At 39.0% G+C, this 14,918-nt stretch overlaps 1 protein-coding gene across 2 annotated transcripts in view; it reads right to left on the reverse strand.

Annotated features, from left to right (window-relative positions):
- Nucleotides 1-13,870, reverse strand: part of CNTN1 (contactin 1) — a 409,365-nt gene extending 395,495 nt beyond the window's left edge. For both annotated transcript variants that reach the window (XM_033222420.1, XM_033222422.1), the window contains exon 1: nt 13,715-13,870. The gene's annotated coding sequence lies outside the window, so the exon portion shown is untranslated. The remainder of the gene's footprint in view (nt 1-13,714) is intronic.
- Between the last annotated feature and the right edge of the window lie 1,048 nt (nt 13,871-14,918).

Raw genomic sequence — 14,918 nt, forward strand, 5'->3', positions numbered from 1 at the left:
CAGCACCCATCAATTCGTCATTTATATCAGGTATAACTCCCAATGCAATCCCTCCCCCCTCCCCCCTCCCCATGATAGGCCCTGGTGTGTGATGTTCCCCTTCCCGAGTCCAAGTGATCTCATTGTTCAGTTCCCACCTATGAGTGAGAACATGCGGTGTTTGGTTTTCTCTTCTTGTGGTAGTTTGCTAAGAATGATGGTTTCCAGCTGCATCCATGTCCCTACAAAGGAGGCAAACTCATCCTTTTTTATGGCTGCATAGTATTCCATGGTGTATATGTGCCACATTTTCTTAATCCAGTCTGTCCCGGATGGACATTTGGGTTGATTCCAAGTCTTTCCTATTGTGAATAGTGCCACAAAAAACATACGTGTGCATGTGTCTGTATAGCAGCATGATTTATAATCCTTTGGGTATGTACCCAGTAGTGGGATGGCTGGGTCATATGGTACATCTAGTTCTAGATCCTTGAGGAATCGCCATACTGTTTTCCATAATGGTTGAACTAGTTTACAATCCCACCAACAGTGTAAAAGTGTTCCTATTTCTCCACATCCTCTCCAGCACCTGTTGTTTCCTGACTTTTTAATGATTGCCATTCTAACTGGTGTGAGTTGGTATCTCATTGTGGTTTTGATTTGCATCTCTCTGATGGCCAGTGATGATGAGCATTTTTTCATGCGTCTGTTGGCTGTATGAATGTCTTCTTTTGAGAAATGTCTGTTCATATCCTTTGCCCACTTTTTGATGGGGTTGTTTGTTTTTTTCTTGTATATTTGTTTGAGTTCTTTGTAGATTCTGGATATTAGCCCTATACACCAGTAACAGACAAACAGAGAGCCAAATCATGAGTGAACTTCCATTCACAATTGCTTCAAAGAGAATAAAATACCTAGGAATCCAATTTACAAGGGATGTCAAGGACCTCTTCAAGGAGAACTACAAACCACTGCTCAGTGAAATCAAAGAGGACACAAACAAATGGAAGAACATACCATGCTCATGGATAGGAAGAATCAATATCATGAAAATGGCCATACTGCCCAAGGTTATTTATAGATTCAATGCCATCCCCATCAAGCTACCAATGACTTTCTTCACAGAATTGGAAAAAACGCCTTTAAAGTTCATATGGAACCAAAAAAGAGCCCATATTGCCAAGACAATCCTAAGTCATAAGAACAAAGCTGGAGGCATCACGCTACCTGACTTCAAACTATACTACAAGGCTACAGTAACCAAAACAGCATGGTACTGGTACCAAAACAGACATATAGACTAATGGAACAGAACAGGGTCCTCAGAAATAATACCACACATCTACAGCCATCTGATCTTTGACAAACCTGAGAGAAACAAGAAATGGGGAAAGGATTCCCTATTTAATAAATGGTGCTGGGAAAATTGGCTAGCCATAAGTAGAAAGCTGAAACTGGATCCTTTCCTTACTCCTTATACGAAAATTAAATCAAGATGGATTAGAGACTTAAATGTTAGACCTATAAAAACCCTAGAAGAAAACCTAGGTAGTACCATTCAGGACATAGGCATGGGCAAGGACTTCATGTCTAAAACACCAAAAGCAACGGCAGCAAAAGCCAAAATTGACAAATGGGATCTCATTAAACTAAAGAGCTTCTGCACAGCAAAAGAAACTACCATCAGAGTGAACAGGCAACCTACAGAATGGGAGAAAATTTTTGCAATCTACTCATCTGACAAAGAAACTTTCTTTTTCTGCTCTTCAGCCACATATCTTGCTACTGTACAATTTATACTATACCATATTTCTTTATTTGTTTCTGTTATTTGAACCAGTCATGCTGTTCTTTGCTTCCAGGTCTTTACTTGTCCTCTGCAGAGGACAAGAAGATGTTGGCTCTCCTTGGATCAAAGCACCCATTCGCAGTTTTGAACTACCTTTTTATCTATTTCACACACTTAGTTTAGAAGACTCTTGAAGGCAAGAAAAAGTCTCACTTAATCATTACTATATCTCCAGCCCCAATGCAATGTCTACCACATGGAAGATCTGTGTTTCTGTTCTCTTTCTCTCTTTCTCTCCCCGCCTCCTCTCACCAACAATATAAATGAAGGAAAGAAGGAGATATTATTCACATCACTTCTTTCCATTTCTAGCTAGCAGAAGAGACTACTTTGTAGATTATTCATAAGAAACAGGCTCCTTTTCATGTCTAGAAACTCTTCTCACTGAAGATCAAGCAGCTCTGAGAGGGTCATAAATAGGTCAGTGAGAAACAGGCACCTGCCTAAGTAGCCTAATTACCTAAATCGAACCTGGAAAACAATCAGATGAGAGCAATACAGCAAACATAACTTCCATATCTATTTTCACAACTTCAGAAAATGAAGGCACTCAAAGTAAGAGGAACTGAGTAAATTTTCCAAAATTACGTATCTACTAAGTGCCAGAATGTAGATTTAAATCTTTATCCATTGAAAAGCTGTAATACTAAAAATAATAATGAAATCAGGGGAGTTTTGGTTTGAATTTTATAAAACAAGTTAGGATCCACTTAAATAAACTGAAATGTTTTTACAATTCCAAAAATAACTGAAATATTTTTATATAAAATACCAAAATTTAGTCTATAGGGAAATACCAATTTTTATGTTTTATGATCTCTTTAGCACACAGCTATGCTTCATTTATATTATTTTTTCAGTAATAATTTGATTTGGAAATACAAAATCCAAAGGTATTTGAAAGACTGATAATAGTACTAGGGAGAATATGCAAAAGCAGACATTCTTATTCATATTTCTAGGACTATATAAAAATCACTATAGTCTTTAAAGGGCAACTTGGAAATATCAATAATCTGTAAATATAAATAATATATATAATATATATTATATAAAATATAATATATGCATTATATAATATATATAATATGTTATATATATATATATATATATACCTCTTGACTAGCAAGAAATGTCTTAGAAAAATATTCCCAGGAATATAAAAAACTACACGCAGACTAATGTTTTGTAGCACTCTTTTAAAACACACTGGAAACATTACCCAAAGTTCCAACAATGAGACAAATAAATTGTGTTTTATGCAAAGGGATACTATGCAAGTACTGAAAAAATGTGTTGGCACTGTAACATGTGGAAAGAAAAAGTTGTCCAAAATAAAAGGAAGTGGCAGAACACCATATATAGTATAATTCAATTTTGGGCCGGGCACAGTGACTCACACCTGTATTTCCAGCAGTGTGGGAGGCCAACGCGGGTGGATCACCTGAGGTCAAGAGTTGGTGACCAGCCTGGCCAACATAGTGAAAACCGCCTCTATTAAAAATACAAAGAATTAGCTGAGTGTGGTGGCAGGCTCCTGTTATCCCAGCTACTCAGGGGGCTGAAGCAGGATAATCACTTGAACCTGCGAGGCGGAGGTTGTGGTGAGCCGAGATCGCACCATTGCACTCCAGCCTGGGCAACAAGAGAGAAACTCCGTCTCAAAGAGAAAAAAGAAAAACAATGTCTAACAAATTTGAAAACATACATAGGAGAACTATCAGTAATAACACAAAACTGGAAACAACCCAGATATTCAACAACAGAATAAATATGTATAATTTGGGGGCATTCATTCAATGGAATTCTACAGTACAATGAAAATAAATTATTGCTACATGCAAGAATATTGACACAGCTCACAAAAAAATTTGAACAAAAGGAATCTGGGCCAGGCATGATGGCTCATGCCTGTAATCCCAGTACTTTGGGAGGCTGAGCAGGGAGGATCATTTGAGGCCAGGAGTCTGAGAACAGACTGGGCAACAGAGCAAGACCCTGTCTCTGGGGAAAAAAAAAAAATCTGATACAAAAATGCCTACTTCATGATTCCACTTATATAAATTTCGAAAACAGAACTATTCTACAGTCTTATTAGTCAGAAGCTACCTTTGGAGAAGAGTAAGGCGATAGTGATTAAGTGGGGCTGGAAGAGGGGTACCTGGGTGCTGACAAAATTCTTTCTTCTGAGTTGAGTGTTGATTTCATAGGTATGAATACTTTGTCATAGCTCATTGAGCCAAGTGTTTTCTGTATTTCTGCTATTCTTTAATTAAAAAGGGAAGAGGAAAGAGTGTAATAATACAGTGTTTTACTGAAAATTGATGTCTTAGGTTCATTACCACTCAACTTGTGCATAAACCAAAATTTGAAAATAACATTTTTCGAGAAAGCAGGTTAATTTTCAAGTAATCTGAAAATTGTTATGCTCTCCAAAATAATATAAATAGACCAAAAGAAAAATAAAGTCAATCCATTAGGCATTTACAAATATTTTAAATTAAATTATACTGCATTTAATGTATAAAAATAATTTATTTTTATAAAATAAAATAAAAGGAAAGTTTTATCTGATATAAAATTCTGTCACAGTAAACAGCTTGAGTTTCAAGCTAGAATATCATAAATATTGTTTATAATATTCATCTCATCTGTTACAGTTAGCAAATCTGTACTTTTAGTAACCATGACAATTAAATACTATCAGATTAGAAGCCTTAGGAGAGAATTACTGTTTATCGTTTGAGATGTTAGAAAGCAAAATTAGGGCAGAAATGCATAAAAACTTCTGGTGCTTGTGTCAAAATTCTAATGATTGGCCCATTAGAGGCATATTTAAATGATACATTGTAATGGTCCAATTCATGCTTGGGAATCTGCACCATGTAAATTACTGTCGTGAAAGATATTAATAAGATATTCATAAATAAAACATATGCAAATTTAGAATGATTTAATTCCTTGTATTAATACTAAATTTATTTAAGGGTCCAGGAATAGAATAGCAGAGTTTTAAACTGTGACTCACAAAATACTAAAACCAGCTATCATGAGCCCTGGGTTGGTGCTGAATAACACAGTAATTAAAAACTCGGGCTTCAGAGTCAGACAATCTGGGTGTGAATTCTAGCCTCTGCATGCATTAACTTTTTAATAACTAATTTTCCTGATCTGCAAAATTGGAATAATAAACTTTAAAAAACCTTTTCACTGGTTTTGCAAAGTGTTAAGATGGTCATGTGCAACACAGTTTTTTAAATGCCCAACACAGGGTGAGTGCTCAATAAGTGATTGTTAATAACTGAGGTACAATTATAGAGAAGACATTTGCACAAGTAAAATTTGAAAAATCAATCTTATACCTCGGTGTTTATAATTTTCAAACTGGGATAGATCACCGTTCTAACTAAGTACCCATCTATTTTTCATAAATTTCTTTTTCAACGCTTGCACTATTTTCTAAAAAACGCATTTGACCCCTCTGGTTCTCCAAGATTACACTGAATATATGCTAAGCCCAAAACTGAAGACTAAAGTTGAACATTGTCTACTAAATTAAGAAAATCTAGAATTTTTTTTTTTTTTTTTTAGATGGAGTCTCACCGTCGCCCAGGCTGGAGTACAATGGCGCCATCTCAGCTCCCTGCAACCTCCGCCTCCCAGGTTCAAAAGATTCTCCTGCCTCAGCCTCCTGAGTAGCTGGGATTACAGGCATGTGCCACTACGCACAGCTAATTTTTGTATTTTTAGTAGAGATAGGGTTTCACCACGTTGACCAGGCTGGTCTCAAACTCCTGACCTCGTGATCTGCCCACCTCGTCCTCCCAAAGTGCTGGGATTACAGGCATGAGCCACCACGCCTGGCTGAAAAAAAAATTTTAATAACTCAAATTTAAAAAAAAAAAGGTAAGGGAAAGAGCATTGTACTTGTCACTTGTCACCTAATATAAAAAGACACGTACTTCAAAACAAACAAACTGAAAAGGGTAATATGGTGTGTGGGGGGGGGTGTGTTCTAAATGAGCAAGTAACTATAAGACTTAAAGATATGTCTAAAGGAAAATGTTCTGTCAGTTGGTTTCTTCTCAGATTACTAAAAATCAAAGCAAAAACCCTATATAGGTATAATGTAATACATTTTTACTAGGACATTAAGGGGATTATTATTATCAAGATTGTTGTCCTTAACCTAGACAAAATGATGCCAGTCATCTCTCAGTGAAATGTTCTGGGCCAAGCATAACACATAGGACACTCAACTACGAGCCAGATCATCTTACTTTTCCAGATTTACCACTAACATGTAACCTTGGGCAAATTACTTACTTCTCTGAGCTTATTTTTTTTATCTATAAATGTGGATAACCATGACGTTGAATCTAACTTTCAAGACTGTTCCGAAGGATCAAATAAGGCTGCACATGTGACCATACTTTGTAATCTGCCAAAGATGACACCAATGGAAGACCTTCTATTAAATAAAGAAAAGTGAAATTAACTTTGCCGTTATTTAACTCCTACACAGCTAAGTTTATACATCTACATTATCCATGTAACTATACATTCCTCTTTCCTTTTAAAATGCAGAATTATTTAAAAGATATTTATTGACTGATTTAGCAATTTGGAATTATTGGCTGTCCTAGGCATGCTTTTCATTACAAAATACTTCATTAAAAAAAAATCTCCCTTATTTATCCTGTATAAATTAACAAAACCAGGAAGTTAATTTTTGACATATTGTGAAGATTGATATAATTTTAGTTTGTACTGATTGGTTTCCAGGGTAAAGATATGGATCTTTCATTTGTTGAAATCCTAAAAACTAATTTAGTCTTAACCTTCTTTTATTCATTTATTCAGAAGATGTTTATTAAGTTTCAACTATATGTCAGGTCCTCTATCAGACACAAAGAAAAATAATGTATGGCCTCTATCCTCCAGGACTTACAGTGGGGGCAAGAGACAAGTAAACAATCAGTACAATGTAGTATGGTAAGTGACATGGCAAGGATATCCACAGGTTACTATGGGAGTCAAAATTTAAGACTGAGAATTCAGGGAAGTCCTCCAAGAAATGGTGGCACCTGATCCAAGGCATGAAAAGGTTAGGTCAGTTAAAAAGCAGACAAGAAAACAGGTTATTTGTGGGAGAGAATAGAACATGGGGAACATGGGAGGGTGTTGGGAGAAAAGAGAAAACAAGATGCATTAGGAGAAGGCAAACAGTTCAGTTGATTGACATTGTGGGAGACTGGAGATGGGAGAAATTTGATTAACGAGAAAATGAATCTAGAGAAGTTACCAGGTACTATTTAATAAAGGACTTCAGGTGCAATGCAAAAGACTTCAGACATCTTATTAATTCAACAAAAGAGGAACTTACTCAAAAAATTTTCAGCAGAGAAAACATATGATGAGATTGACTTTAGAAAGACAACTGTGGTTATGACATATAGAATGTACTCAGGAGAAGGCGACTATGAGAGAGGAGAATGAAATAGGGACTTCAAACTCTGAATATCTGTTTTTTACACAGAAAACAAAGTTGTAAAAAAATTTAAGTGGCTGGCCTCATGGCCGGGCGCGGTGGTTAACTCCTGTAATCCCAGCACTTTGGGAGGCCAAGGCGGGAGGATCATGAGGTTAGGGGATCGAGACCATCCTGGCTGACACGCTGAAACCCCGTCTCTACTTAAAACACACACACACACACAAATTAGCCAGGCGTGGTGGCGGGTACCTGTAGTCCCAGCTATTCAGGAGGCTGAGGCAGGAGAATGGCGTGAACCCAGGAGGCAGAGCTTGCAGTGAGCCGAGATCATGCTACTGCACTCCAGCCTGGGCAACACAGTGAGACTCTGCCTCAAAAAAAAAAAAAAAAAAAAAAAAAAAAATTAAGTGGCCAGCCTCAAAGCACACTGCTAGTAACTGACTGAGCTAGGTTTCATGCAAAGCTCTGCATAACTCTTAACACCTATGCACTGAAGAACCAGGCAACCTGCCTCTCATAATAGAAACTAATGCAACCAGCACTAAGCATTTAAAGTGGTAACAAAACAGGGAAGAAAAAGTAATGACATGCTCAGGTCTACACCATCAAAATCAAGTACGGGGTGAACAATTATCTAGTGAATTAAGGACCATATGGATAATCCTGGCAGAAGCAGATTTAGTGCCTGAGTCATTCAGATAATTGTGCAAACAAAGTGCCCTGCTCTGGCTGAGTAACCTGGCCATTAATATCTTCCAGAGTGCATTCTGCCCTGTGGCTCTTTTGAAATGGACAGTAGTAGCTCAGAAAGAATTAAGGTACTATTCACTTCATGGGGAGCTGCCTAAAGAATAATGGAATCTTAATAGACTGAGTGAATTTTATGTGTCCCCAGGAGCCATTTCGCACTGGGATATACATATGATATACATAAGCCAGATTCTGCTTCAAAGGAGGAAAGAAGTTCAGCAATAGCACCATCATATGTTGTTTTTATATTCAATTCTCCGTTAAGTGGCAGAAAGTTTTCTGAACCTGAAAGCTACAAAGAGACACTACTGCAAATAGATTTATAAACTACAGTAAGGCTATACATTTCTCTGTGTTAGAAAGCATTTTTTAAAATGCAAATAACAAGGTGAGGAAAATTTTTGCAGCATACCACAGATTTCCTATTACATGAGAAAATATGAACACTCCAATGAAATTCACAAATTAAGAAATACAAAGAACCAATAAATATAATAACATTTTTGAACTTATCCAAAATCATATGAACAATAACTCAGAAGAAAACTAGATACATAATTTATACTGTCAAAATGATCCCAATTTTTAAAAATAGTACCAAGTGTTAATGAGAGTATGGCCAAACTGGTACAACCACTGGTAGAGTATAAATCTGTGCTTACATTTTGGGGGAAGCAATTTGACAGTAAGTGTTACGAAGCTAAAAATATTTACACTTTTGCCTGGGTAACTTCTAAGAAGCTGTCATAAGGAAATGGTCAGAAATGCAAATATTAATATAATAAAGGTTCATTTTCATGACTGTGCAAAACTGAAAACAATCTAAAGATCTATTACAGAATATTGGCAGCCAAAAAAAAAAAAAAAACATGGCTAGTAAGAATATTAAATGAAATGAATAAATGTTTATGGTATATTAAGTTTAAAAAGTTAACAAAAGTGAATGTTTACTATAAACTCAAATCTATAATTGAAAAATACCTATTTATATTAATAGAAGTAAGACTGGAAGATTGAAATAGGATCTCTTTGTTTTGTGGAATTTGGTGGATTTTTCTTTATTCCTAGGATTTCTTTAATGTTTCTAGATGTCCTTATGATAATAAAGTACTATTTTCAATGTGATATTAAATAGACTTTTGAATGTAACTTTACACAGTAGGTCATTCATATTATTGAAGTGAAATAATGCCCCATCCTCCTGCTGCTACATTTCCAAGATCACGCAACTAATCAGTCCTATTGTCAGGAGTTGAACCTGAGTCTCCTGCTCCAAAGTCAGTGCTCTTTAAGATTTGAACTAAAGTACAGTGAAAGTTTCAAAGGAAAATAGAAGCATTAATGAAAATTGAAAGCACATTATACCAACAATACATGGCATCTTAGATTAAAGCAGATAGACTTATATATTGGAAGATTTGATAACATGCCTACTGCAGTCATCCAGGCATGGAATGCCAGTATGAAACTAGTGCTGGAATAAGCAGAGAAAGATACAAATTAGAGTTGAAAATAAAAATGAATTAATTACTGACTATACAGTGAACACTTGGACTAGAGGAAAGAAAGTCATAAAAAGTAACTAACAGGCTGGGCGCAGTGGCTCACGCCTGTAATCCCAGCACTTTGAGAGGCCGAGACGGGCGGATCATGAGGTCAGGAGATCAAGACCATCCTGGCGAACACGGTGAAACCCCATCTCTACTAAAAATACATAAAAATTAGCTGGGTGTGGTGGCGGGCACCTGTAGTCCCAGCTTCTCGGGAGGCTGAGGCAGGAGAATGGTGTGAACCAGGGAGGCGAGGGAGCTTGCAGTGAGCTGAGATCGCGGCACTGCACTCCAGCCTGGGTGACAGAGCGAGACTCCATCTCAAAAAAAAAAAAAAAAAAAAAAAAAAAAAAAAGCCTGTAAAGTTGTAGTCTCCATTGATAAAAGCCAGTTTATGAATGATGCCTATTGATGGGGAAAAAGGAAAACCAGTTTTCATCTTGTACATTACAATTGCTATAAACAGCACTGCTATTATTAATAGCTATTCTTTATGAGTAATTACCATGGGCCAAACCCTATTTTGAATGTTTAACATGCATTATCTCACTTAATATGTTAAAAATCACAAAATCCTCTCATGTAAATGCTATGATAACCCCCAATTGACTTGCTGATATTCGCTTAACTGCGTTGTGATACCTAAATATTAACACCTGCAGGCTTCCTCCCAAAGCCTGTGTTCTTAGCCAGTAGGTAAGTGTAAAGGAAATGGCTAATGGGAGGAAGATTAGGAATAGAAATGCAGAAGGATAACTTTATTTTCAGTAAGATAAATTGTCATCCATTTGGGGGATTTGCTTGAAAGCTAGAAGTAGAAAGAGAAGATAAGAGGGAGACAAAGGAAAGTTAGAAAAATTAAGAAAAAAGTATGGTATCAGAGCATTGTAGTGTCAAGGAGCAAAATTTCAAGAACAAGATGGACAATATGGAAAATAGAAGGTCAGAAGAGAACAATGAATAATACACCAATAAAAAAGAAAACAAACATTGGAATTGAGGAGGAGGAGCTTACTGGTGAGTTAGAATAGGTTGTGGGATATGATAGAAACCGTGGCCAATTTGCATGTAGAAATAGATGGAAATTGAAGATTGGTTGATGTTTTTGAAATAAGGCAATTACAGAGCATATTTTGTATACCGAAATATAAATTGTCTATTTCAGCTCTTTCTAGTTGGTCTCAAGGGACACAAGATACAAGAGAATACATAGAACCAGTACATAGTCATAACCCCTACTGGAAAACTGAATCATTCTATGGAAGGATATAGAAACACTTTATGTCATCCATTACTCCTCATGGAGAGGATCATAAAGCCAGAGGAAGTTTCCTCCCAATACATAGCCTTCTACCAAAAAATTATCCCCAAATCATTGCAGCACCCCATCTAGCTTCTTAGGATGATGCTTCCTGAACAAGAATCTTTAAGGCTACTTACTATAGGACTGTGTTCAATGTGGTGGGGTATACAAAAAGATTATAAGCATAGTCTTTTTCTGCAAAGTACTTCCTAATTAGAAAACAAATCAGACATACAAATGAGGATTAAGCAACAAAATAAGACTAAGCATGATTAAGTTTCCAAGTGAAAATAGTCTACTAGAGATTCTGAAGAGGAGTGATTGTTTTGTTAGAACCCTGAATTCTAAAATGCATTTAGTTGATACATACCAATGTATCAACCAATGTACAATACAATAATTATGTATTGTTATAATTATCAGTAGTAGCTCTATTTATTAATGACCCACTATGTGCCCATCCCTATGACAGAAACATGCATACTTTTTTATGACCCTCATAGCAACCTGAAAATTCAATGCTATACAATTCCTTTTGAAGACAAGGAAACAGATTCTCAGAGTTTAATTAACTTGCTCCAAATCAGATCATTAGGAAGTTGCAGAGCAAAATTAAAAGCCAGCTCGCCTGTGATGGTAACTTGGTAGATTAAATCATTTATCTTCAAAATGACTTGGCAAGTTAGAATTTTGTTCTTAAAACACAGAATTAATTTTTGTAGGGATACATGTCAGGCTAGAACTGAATAAACTTGGTTTATATTGTTTCTGGTATCATCTTTGACCACATTTTGTTACCAGGACCAAAAATCCTGGGAAGCTAAAAAGTATTCTATTTGAGGGGAAACTGCTATGCAGTATAATTACACAGCAGGTTGTTGGAATATTCAAGTTTTCAGAAGACTTTAAACCAATCACTTGTGTCCTCTGAATCTTAGTTTCTTCATCTGTGAAAATGGAAAGGTTGTCATCAGGAATAAATAATTTTGGGGAATGGCAAAGATAAATGCACATACATCAATCTATAAAAGAAAGTCCACGTAGTACAAATAGATGTGAAATGAAAAAGCAGTACAAATTTAAATATCAGGTCCACAAGTAAAATCTGTACAAAGAAATACATCAAATCTACACCCGCAAGGGTTCTAACAGTTCCTTAGTCCTGGAAAGTGGGTGGATCCATTCCCAGATCCCCAAATGCTGTAAGCTATAAGTTATCACTCAAATAAATTTACTACCAAATAACCAAACCATTATGCCAAGTCTAATAAAATATCCCAGATACGGCATGTATTAATTTGATTTGTGTTACACTTCGGGCTGGTAAGGTTCATATGTACACTTAGAAAACTGAAAAATGAAGCGAAATGGATGAAGATCATATGGGCACTCTAAGAATGTTTTCAAAATACTGAAATATTGAAAACATGAAATATGACATATTGAAAACATGAAATATTGAAAACATGAAATATGAAATATTGATCTTTACGTGAGTTACAAAAACATTATTTCACGCAGGCTTTCAGCAGTCTGAATGCTTCTCCGGCTGTTCCCCCAATGGAGAATTGGATTCCCTTTTGCCCCTCCCACTCAGTGCTTCCAGATTGCTTGAGAAGGCCAAGGCAGCCGGCTCAGCAGCAGGGAAGCCGGGCTGGGTATGCAGGAGCTATATATAGCTCCACCTTGGAGATGTGCACACACAAGCACACGTACGAATACCCATGCCCGGTCTGGCATGAAAATAAATAAATAAATAAATAAGGAAAGGTCACAGCTATCCCCTCTTCCTCCTTCCCATCACCCCAATTTTTCAGGAATTTTCCAAACAGGGTGTCATCAGTCCCAGAGGGTGATGCAGCGTCGGATTTCTCTGCAATTCTTCTGCCTACTGCTCCCAGCAATCTGACTCCTGCAGGAACCGGCACTGGGCCAACACCTACTACCCAGATGCGGTCACCCAGCGAGGCAGCCTCGCAGCCGCTCGGAGCTCATCCGGGCATAATCACTTGACTCCCTGGGAATCCTTGAAGCCAAACCCACATTTCAGAAACTAGGTGTGAAGGTGGTTTCCGTAGACAGCGCCAGGCTAGGAGGGAAGGGGCAGTGGCTCCGCGGTCTCTCCCTCCCGCCTGCGGCAGATCGTGGAGAAGGGCCGGTGCCTTCTCAACGGAGATGTGATTAATCGGAACGTGCCCTTCGAGTTGCAGGGATTGTTCCCCACCCCCATCTCCTGAAGGGAGCTAGATCTTAACAGAGGGGCCAGGGGACAAACAAGTCCCTTCTTCCCCTCTCCGCAACCGCTCCCAGGTTTTCGGGGATGCGCTAGCCAGGCGCCCAGGTGGGATGGGGAAGATCAGCAGGTGCGGGCCGGCGTCAGGAGCGAAAGATCTGCGCGCCCCGGGCTGCCGACCTCTCTGCTTCCCCACCCTTCCCCTGCCGAGGCGATATGGCATCCCTGGGGCGAGTTCCCGGCGCTGGCGGCGGTGGCAGCCTCCGAGAGGAAAGTTGACGAGACACAGACCCCGGGCTCGGAGCCCCCTCCTAGGGCACTGCCGTCCTGCCCTGTCCGGCACCCCAGGGCTCTGGCATCCCGCACCCCTGCTTCCCCGCACCCCAGCCACCTCCGCCCCAGTCCTTCCCGCGCCGTACTTCACGGCAAGAGCTGCAGCGTCCACAGGAGATGTGGGGGTGACGAGGGCGGGGCGGGGCTGGGGGAAGGGAAGCAACAGCATGGAAATGCGCATTCTTTATTTTATCTGCAAAGAAGGAAAAGTCCAGCTTCCTACCTGTTCCCTGCTCCTGCTCGCCTTGGTGCGGCACAGCTGGACCATACCCTACAGGTTTCCCACTTCCGCGGCAAACACCTGGGAGTGCATCTCCCCACCCGCGCCCCTCCTCGCCTCGGCGGAGCCCACCCTGGCTACTTGACAGCAGAAGCCCGGCCTTTTAGGGCGTTTATTGGGGCAGCGGGGAAAGTGGGGCGGGGACCGCAGGGAAACCCGCGTCTCTGATTGGACAACAGGGACATCACTCTCACCCCCAGGCCCGGCCCAGGCTGCAGACTTGGGTAGCTGCTAAACCCAACGGCAAAGGTTCTCTGCAGTGCCTGAAACCCAAACCTGCTGCTACCGGATCAAGGATCCTTCGCTGGAGAGAAACTGGTTTGATGACTTGTCATTTGAGGCCCCAAGAGGGAGGGATGGGCCAGGCATAACTAGACACCCAGCACTTTCCTGAGCTTCCCTGAAGGGACCATCTGCTCCGGGAGATGTGTCAGGAGAAAATATCAGGGCAGCGTCTCATAGAGAAGAATGAGCTTCGATTAGGAAATAATAAAATACTTATGTGGGACAAAATACACACACACATACACACAGGAAAATAAAACGATGTGAGGATTCTTTTTTAAGTTTCCATTTTTGCCCAGATGTAACATGGCAGTTTTTCTTGAGAAAAGACTGAATTGCTTAGCCTGTAATGCAGAAGACTCCCAAATATCCCCTGGTAAAAACGGTGTTTTAAATAGGGAAGCACTGCATAATAACCTCTCAAGAAAGTGTAAAAGAAATTAAGGTCAAACTGCATGAGCGTTTTGCTTTGGGGCAGTTCAGTTGGTGGCAAAAGTCTTAAAATAATCACCATCAGACTGATTGATAACCAATCTGTTGCTTTTCTACTGATATTAGTTCGTCATTTCTTTGGTACTCAAACACTGAGAGGATGTTTATGCCCCCCAAACCTAAGTGATCCCAAGCCTGCCTTTTATGTGAAGGGGACAGGGTAGAATAACTTTGCGTTCAAATGCCATCTCCACCATTTATTCAGGTGGAATCTGGAAATTACGGAATTCAAAAGACTCCTTAAATGAAGGAACATGCTAGAACTACCACAAGTAAAACTGGGGGTCTAGGGTGTCTTAGTATATAGTACCATGTGAGGAATCAAGTTGCCTTCTGCCTGCAAATAGCCACATTCTTCTTCTATCTAAAT

Source organism: Trachypithecus francoisi, unplaced genomic scaffold, assembly GCF_009764315.1.
Source record: "Trachypithecus francoisi isolate TF-2019V2 unplaced genomic scaffold, Tfra_2.0 Lachesis_group11, whole genome shotgun sequence".
Lineage (NCBI taxonomy): Eukaryota > Metazoa > Chordata > Mammalia > Primates > Cercopithecidae > Trachypithecus > Trachypithecus francoisi.